The sequence below is a fragment of the Apodemus sylvaticus genome, chromosome 4, assembly GCF_947179515.1.
Source record: "Apodemus sylvaticus chromosome 4, mApoSyl1.1, whole genome shotgun sequence".
Classification (NCBI taxonomy): domain Eukaryota; kingdom Metazoa; phylum Chordata; class Mammalia; order Rodentia; family Muridae; genus Apodemus; species Apodemus sylvaticus.
The window spans coordinates 63,495,700-63,506,033 of NC_067475.1; the positions used below are offsets into that span (position 1 = coordinate 63,495,700).

Here is a 10,334-nt window from a genome sequence, read left to right on the forward strand (position 1 = left end):
AGAGAGGCTGGCATAGGGAAGAAGCATAAGAGAGAAGTTAGGTGGACTGGCCCCGAGGACTTGGGAAAGTTTGGCACAGCTCTCTCGTATACACATGCGTACAGCAGAACAGGCTCAACTCCGTTTCTTCAAGCTGAAATGTCAGTGTTTTTGTTTCCTATGGCATGTGACAAGTTAGTGGGAACTTGATTTATCGTGGCACAGATCCTGGTGGCTGGATTCAGAACAGGGCCGAGCGGACTGTTGCAGGGTCTCCGCAGGGCTGGGGTGTTCACTTAAAGCTTTGTTGCTGTGTTAAATCCCCGTGCTGGCTCACTGGCACAGCCCTTTGCAGAGTCCAGCACCTCGCAGACTGTTGGGCTGCGAGCCAGTGATGTCCATCAAGCAGAGAGTGCTCTCTGTTCCTCGCTGGTGGAGCCCTCCAAGGTGGTCCCTGCTGCATGGAAGTGCAGGGGCCAAGAGGGGGTGGGAGTCTTCTAGCAAGTAATCCACTTAGGAAACAGCACGCCCATCACCTTGGCTGTGTTCTGTTGGTTTCAAGAAAGCCAAAGATCTAGGAAAGGGAGTTGCCTAACTCTGGGATTATAGGAGGTGGGGGTCTGGGAGCCAGCTTAGATTCTATCACACGCAACAGTGGATGCTGTTGTGCAGGATGGGTGATGTACAGGCAGTGCACGGTCTCTCTCAATATGCCATATTGGGTGGGAGAAGAGGCAGAGAGGCTATGACTAATAGAAACCTGACTACGTCATACGTGGGACTGTGGCAAACCTGACTATGACTATGGCATATGCTGGGACCAGCTCATCTTACCTCCTCTAGTAGCAGAATGTTGTCTCCTCATGGAAGGAGCTTGTTGTGTCGGAACAAGACTAATGCTTGCCTATGATGGGCCATGGTGGTGAAGGTCACACGCCTTCTCGGCATGGTTCCACTTGGATCCTTTTACCCCTTTGTCAAGGGGGTTAATGTGGACATGAGTTAAGGTAGCTGTCCCAGAGGTAGAGAAGAAAGACCGGAAAGAATTTTAGAAGCTAGTCTTATAGCATTGGTAACTGGTTGGGAATGGGCGTGCTGGTGTTGGGTGGCTTAGGATAGGTATCAGTTTCTATGGCTGGCAGCTGGTGGACAGTGGTGTCATTAACCAACAGAAGAAAACGTGGTTGGAGGCTGTGAGGCGCTTTCATCATCTGAATGTTCGAAGAGAGTGCTGACACTTGCCGCTTTAGTCTCAAGGCTCAGGAGCAGGATAGGAGAGGGCCAGGGTCACAGTGAGAAGACAAGATGACTGCACCGTATAGTCAAAGCAGTCAGCAGGAAAGAGTCAGCCTAGGGCCCGGGCCCTGGGAGAGCATGCGCTCAGAGGGATGCAGCAAAGGAGAACAGAGCCAGGCGGTCTGAGAAAGGGCTGCAGAAGGGCAGGTGGAGAACCCAGGCAGCAGAGAGTGTGATGTTCCAAGGGCAGGGAGGAGTGGGCGGCAGCCTCAGTGGTTAGCGCAGGCTGGGTGCAGGGAGTACATCCGGTGACTGGTGGAGCAAGGGGACAGAGCCCTGTTGTGAGGACCGGTGGAGCAAATGGGGTTGATGAGCAGAAGGATGCTCTGGGCCTAGTGAGAAAGGCTGTGGGCTGATAGCCATGGTCCTGTGGCCACTAGCTTAGGTCTCTAGGCAGGTCTCACACCTCAGGTTGTGTGGGTGCCCTGGGGCCATGCTGATGACAGGTCAGGGGAGTGGCCAGAACGGGTCCTTCCACTACCCATGCTCTCTGGATCAGTTACTGGATCAAAGGATGCTGCTCTCGTCTTAGTTACCGACTTGTTGTCAAGGCCAAATAGCCAACAACAAAAAACCAGCCTCAGGGTAGAAGGTTTCTTTGGTCTCTTGGCGCACAAGGATACAGAGGGCTACGGTGGCTTCATGAGAGTGGGAATGTATGGTGGTTGCTTGCTCGAGTCTCATCAAGTCAGGAAGCAGGTGGGGGTGGGGCTAGGCTATTAAAATTAAGGCTTTCTCCTAGTGACCCACTTCCGATCATAGGATCACTCCCTAAAAGCTCCTCAACCTCCCTCAAACAACCTCACTAGTCGGCAGCCAAATGTTTAAGCACATGAATGTGTTATGAAGAACAGTCCACATTAGACTATCGGGACCCCGAGTCATCTGTCCCCCTCATTAAAAGCCCATGCCTGAGAAACCTTTCTGGGTGCCTCTAACCCTGTCACTGCTGTCACCCTTGAGTCTCTAAAGCTCTTAAATGCCAGAGTCTCTCTATGTGGAGCTTCTCTTTTATTTATTTTTTGTGCGGTGTTCGTGCACACACATGCACACATGTGTACCACAGTGTACTTATGGAGGTCAGAGGACAACTATTGGGAGCTGGTTCTGTCCTTCTACCATATGGATCTTGGAGATCAGACTCAGGTTGTCAGACTTGTGGCAACCTGAACCATCTCGCTGGCCCCCTGAGCTGCTCTCCTGACCTCCCAGGGTTCTACTATCTCTCTCGTGCTTCCTTCAGAGAAGTGAGGCTCAAAAGTCACTTTCCAGAGGAAGGTCCTTGACCCTGACCTAAGATAGGCTCCCCGATACATTCTTCTAGTGCCTGGAAAATGTCAGCCTCATAAGAGGAAACCGTGTAAGCGTGTGCCCATGGAGAACTGGGAATGAACACCACGGTGGGCTGCCTGCCTGGTCTCATACCAGTCACCCTCATTTTGGGATTAGAGTGGCCTCTGAATAAGAGGTTGGGAGGAGGGGACAGTAAACTGCTATTATTTGCAGCTTCAACAGTCTTTGACCTTGAGTGCTTATCAAAATGTATGCTAAGGATTAAAAGGACAATGTTTGTAGACCAACTCGGGGAGGCTAAAAAGGTGGGGAGAACGGTGATCATGGCAGAGGTGTGGGGTGTCCGTGACGAGGCATGATCAATCACACTCCTTCCAGCCCCCACAAGCCCTTTCCGTGATCTGATGGGCAAAGCCGGAAGCAGGCAGAATGCAGACACATCTTTCCATTTTCAGTACATGGACTTCAAGGGGGGGGGGGAGGAAGAAGCCCAAGTAACACAAAACTCCTGAAAGGGAGGTTCTCTGTGTAGCCACGTGCCCACACAGACTGGACATGTGCCACACACATCTACTGCAGAGGCAGGCACAAGCGTCCACATTAGTCAGGGCTCCTGGCCCATCCATTTGTAGCTCCTGGCCTTGGACAGCCTGTCACTCAAAGTCTCTAGGGAGTTCTTCACTCTTCTCTTTGGGTTTCCCCATCACAAGACCCAAGGCTGTGCACTTAGGCCCCCTAGGGATTTTCATCCTGTATCTGACTCAGCTGTAACCTGGCAGGAAGAGCAAGTCACTGCTCTCCAGATGTTGCCTCTATTTGCATCTGCACAGACCAAGAGCATGAAGGGAAATTGGTTTAGTCACTAGAATCGCTGTGCGCAGGTGCTGCTTTCAAGAGTACTGGAAAATGGTGGCGTAGGTGACACCGACAGCTTCTCTGTTTACAAAACAGGCTCACCAGTGACCTAACTGAATTCTCAGAAGGAGCTGGCGGTCCCCATGTGTAGGTGTTGTAAGTGAGGGAACCAAGCCTTGGGTGCAAAGCTCCCTCTACCCCTGTTCCCCTGGTTTGGCCTCTAAGGGCTTCATTCTTGGAGCCTCCTGGGAAGTTTGGCTGGGGCTCCAGGGGAACTGACTGTCTGCCTGTGGGCCTCTGTGTACAGTTTAAAATGTGAGTTTTGTGTGTCTCTGTGTGATGTGTATTGTGTAGGTTCACATGGCCATGGAGAGATGGGCACTTGACACTGGAGTCCCTGCTGGTGCTGAAGAGGACTGAAAAATGATGGATTTTCTACCGACCTGGGAAAATGGAGCCTACAAGATTGACTGACTGGTTATTAAAGGTGCAGGCCTTGATCCATTGATCTGAAAGAAGGTGTGGAACTTTCTGGAGAAAGAAAAAACATGGTCAGAAGAGAGACTAGCAGATCATAGCTACACATTTACTGCCTGGGGACCAAAATAATCTTGCTGTGGCCAGTCAACAATGTCAAAACGTTATGACACAAAAAGCTCAATAGAACTGTCTTTATCTCTGTGTCTCTCTGTTTTTTTTTGTCTCTGTCTCTGTCTCTCTGTCTCTCTCTCTGTCTTTCTCTCCCTCTTGCTGTGGATCTGAGAACTTGAGCAGACAAGGACCCTTTATAGCTCCAAGAGATTTTTAACCTTACACACTTGTATAAGGGACAGACTCCAGGTGGGGCCTCACCCCTGGCCTCTAGAACTTCCCTATGCCTGTGGAGAAGCTGCCACGTTATAAGGCTCCCTGTAGATTGTTATCACCAGCAGAGTCTGGGGATAACACCAGAGGTGCTGAATGCAGACCACCCACTGTGCTTAAGAGCAATGTTTAGTGACCTCAAGAGAGTGTGAGAACTGTCCGAAGCCACAAGGCAAGATGGTAGCAGGACAAGCATGCGCACTCACAAGGCTGGCCCACCTTCTTCCTGACAAGGTAAAGAGGAAAGGCTGTGATGACAGCGGTGAGAACATGTGATATACAGGTCCCAACATCTGTGCGGATTCACTCTGTGCTTGAAGAGTGGGAGTAGCATGTGACCCTTCCTCCCCCTCCCCCCCCCCAGAGTGCTCCAGTTAGTCCACACATAGAGCTGCCAGAAGCTAGGATCCACATATGAGTCAGAACATAAGATTTGTGTCTTTCTGAGTCTGGGTTACCTCACTAAATATAGTACTTTCGTTTTTGAAGTCAGTTAGGAAGTTTCTTAAAAAAATTAAAAATAGAATTTCCATATGACCCAAGAACCGCCACTCCTGGGCATCTACCCAAAGGCCTCTCTGTGCCACCTCGGGCATGCTGGCTCATTTGTGTTAATTGCTGATCTATGCACAGTAACCAGGAAATGAACCAGTCTAGCTACCCATCGACTGATGAATGATTCAAGAAAAGGAGATATTTACACGCAGTGAAATTATATACAACTGTAAAGACAAAGTGAACCAAATGTAAAGACATTTGAAGGAAAGTGGACGGACCTAGAAAGCTCACTTTCTTTTTAAAAGATGAGGATGCCGAAACTTGGGCCTGTGAGGTAACTCTCCTAAGACTTCGTAGCTGGCCACCAGGAATGCAGGACCCGCCAAGTGCTACCCCACTCCTCACACTTCCCAGGGCACTTCACACTCTCAGAGGTTTCTTCTGGACAGAGCCACAAGCGACTGTCCCAGCAAGGGCCCCTGCTCGCCCGCCCCCTGCTCTCTGCCCTGCTCCCTGCTTCTGCTTCTCTCTTGTTTCCAGCTCCATCCGGCTTCTCCTGCCTTCAGCTGCACTGAGGTTTTAAATGCAGGTTGAGCGACTGTTGAAGACCCAGGTGATACATATACCAGGCTCTGGAAGCCATCTGCAGTGAGTCACTTCAGTGTCCGGGTCAGCGGCAGACAACATGTGAATGTATGAATGTGGCAAAGCACATTAACTCACCAACTGTCGCTTAACTGTCTCTGTCCTTAAAGGATAGCCTAGTCTGCGAATTTGGCTAGAATTCCATTTGTTTCTGCTCCTACAGGAGAGGAACAGTGTCTTTAGGGGAAGGTGTGTGTGCATGAAGAGCCAGACACATTTGGTCACTGAGCAAAAAGCAAAGGAGGGAGCCTAGTCCACCGCCTGTTTCTTCATTCATTCTCCCTTGGAATGTTCTTGACACCTACCATATGGAAAGCAGAATTCTGGGTCTTGGTGAGACAGGGAGAGAAGTTCCTGTTCAGCAGGACCTTGTGACTGTAGCACTGAGGCTTGGCATTGTGCTAAGTGATAGGGCTCAGAGCTCAAGGCAGGGAAGGATCAGAGAGGACTTCCTGGAAGAAGCAACATTTTAGCTGATTGTCAAGATAACCTCCAGGGCAAAGCAGGGGCAAAGACCAAAGTAACACACAGACTGAGACCGTGAGTGGCAAGTTCTACACTGCCCTTTGTAGAACATGGGCACTCATGAGTTGGCCCTCAGGGCAGAGGGATTATGATTCCTTTAGACATTTTAAACATCTGATTTCCCATTAGCAGACGGTCTGGCTGTCAGTTCTGTTCTGTGATCCAAGTGGCCCCTCTTGGGAGAAAGGGAAGTGTAGCCATAGGCACGTCTGGTCCCAGGCGTTCCTGCATCTGTGGACTGGGGAACTGACGCAGACGGGAGCGACGCTGGTCTACATTCCCATTCACCCCTTTAGATTATCCTAGTCCCTGTCTCGGATTGGACCAAAAACAGCACTATTTTAAAGTGCTACTTCAAGAGAAATGCATAGGATATAGTCTTTATTTAAAATGTGAAATAATCTACTACCTTTTTTTTCTTTTGTCATACAAATATCTTCCTTAAATCCTTGCCTCTTGGCCTTAAGAGTCACCCTTGCACACCCGAGGACCACTGACTGAATAAATACTCTCTTCACTGTTGCACATCTGCGGACCACTGACTGAGCAAATGTAACAGATACTTGCTCTACAGGGTAGTTTTGACATTTTCCTTTAATGGGCTTCTTGGACCATGTTCCGTTTGGGAAGGGTCTCTGCTGATGATGGGGCTGTTAGATCACCATGCCATTGGGTTGCATTGGTCAGCATGAGTGACAGCCCCTTTCCCCAGCAGAGCTGGTCCAACAGCCCAGACAAAAGACTGTGCAGCAGGCCTAACTCATGATCTACACTGACCCAGGCTGCATGAGTGTTTGGTGACAACAGTGACAGAGCGTCTGAAGGCAGTGGTGACAGTGCACAACCCGCATCCTCACACCACTCTGCTGGCTCTCTGCCAGGAATTCGAGATGTCCTAGAAAGATGCTCTTGGCCAATGTCCCTTAGCTGCTGACTGGTCATACTGCCCTTGAGCCCTAAAATACACAGTCCAGGGATTGAAGACTCAGGCTACCTGTTCCCTGGTGCAGGAATATCCTGGCAGGAGGTGGGGGTGGGTGGGAAAGCTTCCAACTCTTCCCTACCAGTCAGCTTTTGGGAAGGGCTAGAAGCTACTAGACAAGGTCATTTGAACCAGGTCATTCCTAGAGTGAGGAGAGAGAGGGTGGGTTTGCGTCTGAGGGTGTGGGAGGAAGGACATGGGAGGCCAGATGGCACCAGCCTACAGTCTAGAATGACAGGGGACCCTGGGGAAGGGAGGCAGGGTTTTGATAAAAAGAGGGAGTCTGACCTTGAGGGAGCCTCTTGCCAGTGTGAAGCAGACCTGTGCTGAGCATACCTGCTTATCTAAATTCCTCTTTAGCATGAAGAGAGTCCTATTCACAGTACCAGTCCACAGGTGGCCCAGGCCGCTGAGGGAGAAAAGGAGTCCCCTGACCCTGCAGGTGTTTGTCTCCTCCAAGTTATAATTGTCCAGAGCCCTGGGAACTTTGGGTTCATGCTTTGTTTGCTCAATTCAGTGCCAAAACCTGAGCACAAACTCTCTTCCAGGGGAGTACATAGGCTCTATGTAGGAGGCAATGCTAGTTCCCTACGGGGCTGATGGAGGATAGGGGGCTTACTGAACTAGAGTTCTTTAGGCTATCTCTGGTTTTCAGGAAGGCTAGTTGTGGTGTCTGTGGTCAGCTGTTGGCAACTGCCACCAACTCACAGTGTCTCCAAGTCATGGTGTGTCCCTGTCACCTACACCCATGTGTGCAATGCGGCCACTGCCTAATCGGCATATGGTGGGTAAAATTTCTGCTGACAGCAACTGCAGTCTCACGTGTCCTTAGGGAAAGAGGCAGTTACCTTTCATGGTAGCTGTGGAAATTTTATTATTTGGTAGAACAGGAAGCATGGGGTAGGTGCCCTTTACACAGGCAGTAGCGGTTTGTATAGTGTCTTTGGGTCAGCTGGGACCTGGGTACTGGGATCTGGAGACATGGTGGGCGGCAGAACTGGGGACAGACCTAAGGTACCTCTTTCTGCTGAGGTAAAGGATAGCAAAAACAGTCATGTCAAGGGGGTTCAGAAGTCTAGTTTTACAAAGCCAGTGTTTCTTGTCTGTCCATGACTGAGGCTTGCTCAGTACTTCACAGATATCTTGGATCAATAGCTGGCAGTTCTCCCAGCTGTTCAACAGACCTCTGGGTTTGTGAAGCTTACCCTAGGCCTGGTGTTTTTTCCTCACGACCTGGGTACACTGGTGGAGAAGAACTTGAATGATTTTCTAACAATAAGTTAAATACTTCTGGGTCCTGCTGACAACTGGTAGTTTCAGAAGCCTCAGATCAGGACTGCAGAAGGTAACCTCCTCTCCCTCCAGATCTGCTAGGTCAGGCCCAGGCTTCACAGTACAGGCCTGACATGTGCAGAGTCTAGATAAGTGTGTTGTGAGAAGCCAGCTCTGCAGATCTTAGTTACTCTCAGTGACTGCTTGTTTGAGTAAGTCTTCCACTGTGCAGCCTTCTGATTGGTCCCTCCAAACTCAGAAGTTGCTACTTCATGCATTTCACATGATTAACAGAATGTTTTGAAAACACAGGAGTTAATGTAGCAAGTCACAGCATTTATGGGTCTTGGGAGGTGATCTTGAAAACAAAACCAGGAACTCTTGGTTTTGTTTTTCTCTGAAGAGTGATGTAAGCAGTTCTAGCCTGTTGAGACATGTTTATATGGATCTGTTGATTCACATTCATATTTGTATGGATAGAGCCACAGCACACATGCTTGCCCAATGTCTGTGTGTGGGTACACACACACACACACACACACAAACACACACATGCACACACATACACACACACACACAAACACACATACTTTCATACCTTTGAGTTTGGTCTCTGATCACCTGACATGATTTGCATGTAAAAATTTACATATACCAGAACACAGGGCTTGAAAAAAATATGTGTTGGTTAGTTTCTGCTTATTAACACATTTCTTTCTCAGAATCTTTCGTAGATTCATGCCATGAATATACTCAGTTACAAATTCCCAGAGTCCAGAAGCGTTCCAGGCGTGGGCGAGGAGGCTGTCTTCAAAGTCGAAATGACCCATGTCACTGGAGATGGACCACAAGCTGTATAACCTCGAACACAGATTTCATTATTGGAGCCTCAGTTTTCTGATTAAAATTGGGAGATACAAGCTCAGGACATAGCTCTGGGGGAGAACACTTGTAGGAGGTCCTGTGTCTCAGTCCCAGCAGCGCAAACAAACAAACAAGCAAGCAAAAACCAATTAGCCAACTAAACAACCACAACAAAAATGCACAGTGGAGATGAGGATTTCTTCCTGTGTCACAGGGGTTGGTTAGTATTGACATGTGTCTAGCTCTGTACTTGCCATCTGGCACAGAGACACTTAGTCCTTCTGTGACCCACCATAGATTAGGAAGGCATAACTAGCTCCTAGCTGGGCTTCTGTTCTCCTTCTCTGAGTATCCTGTGTCAAGGCACAGTGATGAGTCTCAGCCAGCAGTAGGTTCCTGGAGAAAGGATATAAATCGCAATTGGATTTAACCAATTTACACATATATACATTCTGGTCTTGGGTAGTTCTAGTGACAAAGGTAGAGGGGGAGCTGACTTGCGCAGGTAGGAATCCCTTCCCTGCCAGACACGCCAAGAACTTGGAAAGAACTTTTTGGAAGGAGTGGACTCACATTACCCAGGGATGTGTGGCAAGTGTAGGAGGCTATCTTCTGGGAAGCATATGAGCTGCAGAACCAGCATGGTTGCCCTGTGTTTGTTCACAGGCTGAGGCAGAGGGCAAATCTGTCAAATGAGATCCTCCATTGACTGTTCCAGGTTACCATGAGCAACACTTTCAGGTAGATGTAAGGGCATGGGATGTGCGTTCACTCTCTGTGGATATTAACAGGATGATATTACATGGACCTCAGCACATCGTCTCTAAGCAACAGTTGAACAGATTTGGTGAACCTGCTTAACTTTTAGCAATCCAGTGCTTACGTAGCAAGCACTCACGTGAGCGGGTATCAAGTGCCAGGTCCGTGGTGACGTGTGTGGTTTCCATCTGATGGCTTACTGGAAACCTCCATGTTCTCTGTGAGAGCAGAAAGCGGAAGTGACACCTTGGTTTTATCTCAGAAACTATGGTTGGAGATGACTATGTGAAATTAGTCATTTCAAAGCTCGTTTCAGACCTGGGCTGTCACAGGGTGGCCGTGTGACAGAGGAGAATTGTGAGGCTTGGTTCTAACCTGGGTGTGGGATTTTGGGAAATCACCTATTTTCCTCCCAATCTTGCTCTCATAGGCAATCATAGGGGCAGACCAGAAGCTTCTTGTGTCTAGCTCTGACATTTTGCGACTCTAGCCTGACCACCAC

General features: G+C 49.1%; 1 long non-coding RNA gene across 2 annotated transcripts; it reads left to right on the forward strand.

Annotated features, from left to right (window-relative positions):
* Positions 1-3,420: 3,420 nt before the first annotated feature.
* Positions 3,421-4,107, forward strand: LOC127682903 (uncharacterized). 2 transcript variants are annotated; one of them, XR_007977448.1, is made up of 2 exons: positions 3,421-3,579; positions 3,778-4,107. It is a non-coding gene; the product is annotated as an uncharacterized LOC127682903 (long non-coding RNA). The 2 variants fall into 2 exon arrangements; XR_007977447.1 differs by having other exon boundaries at positions 3,421-3,570.
* Positions 4,108-10,334: the final 6,227 nt, after the last annotated feature.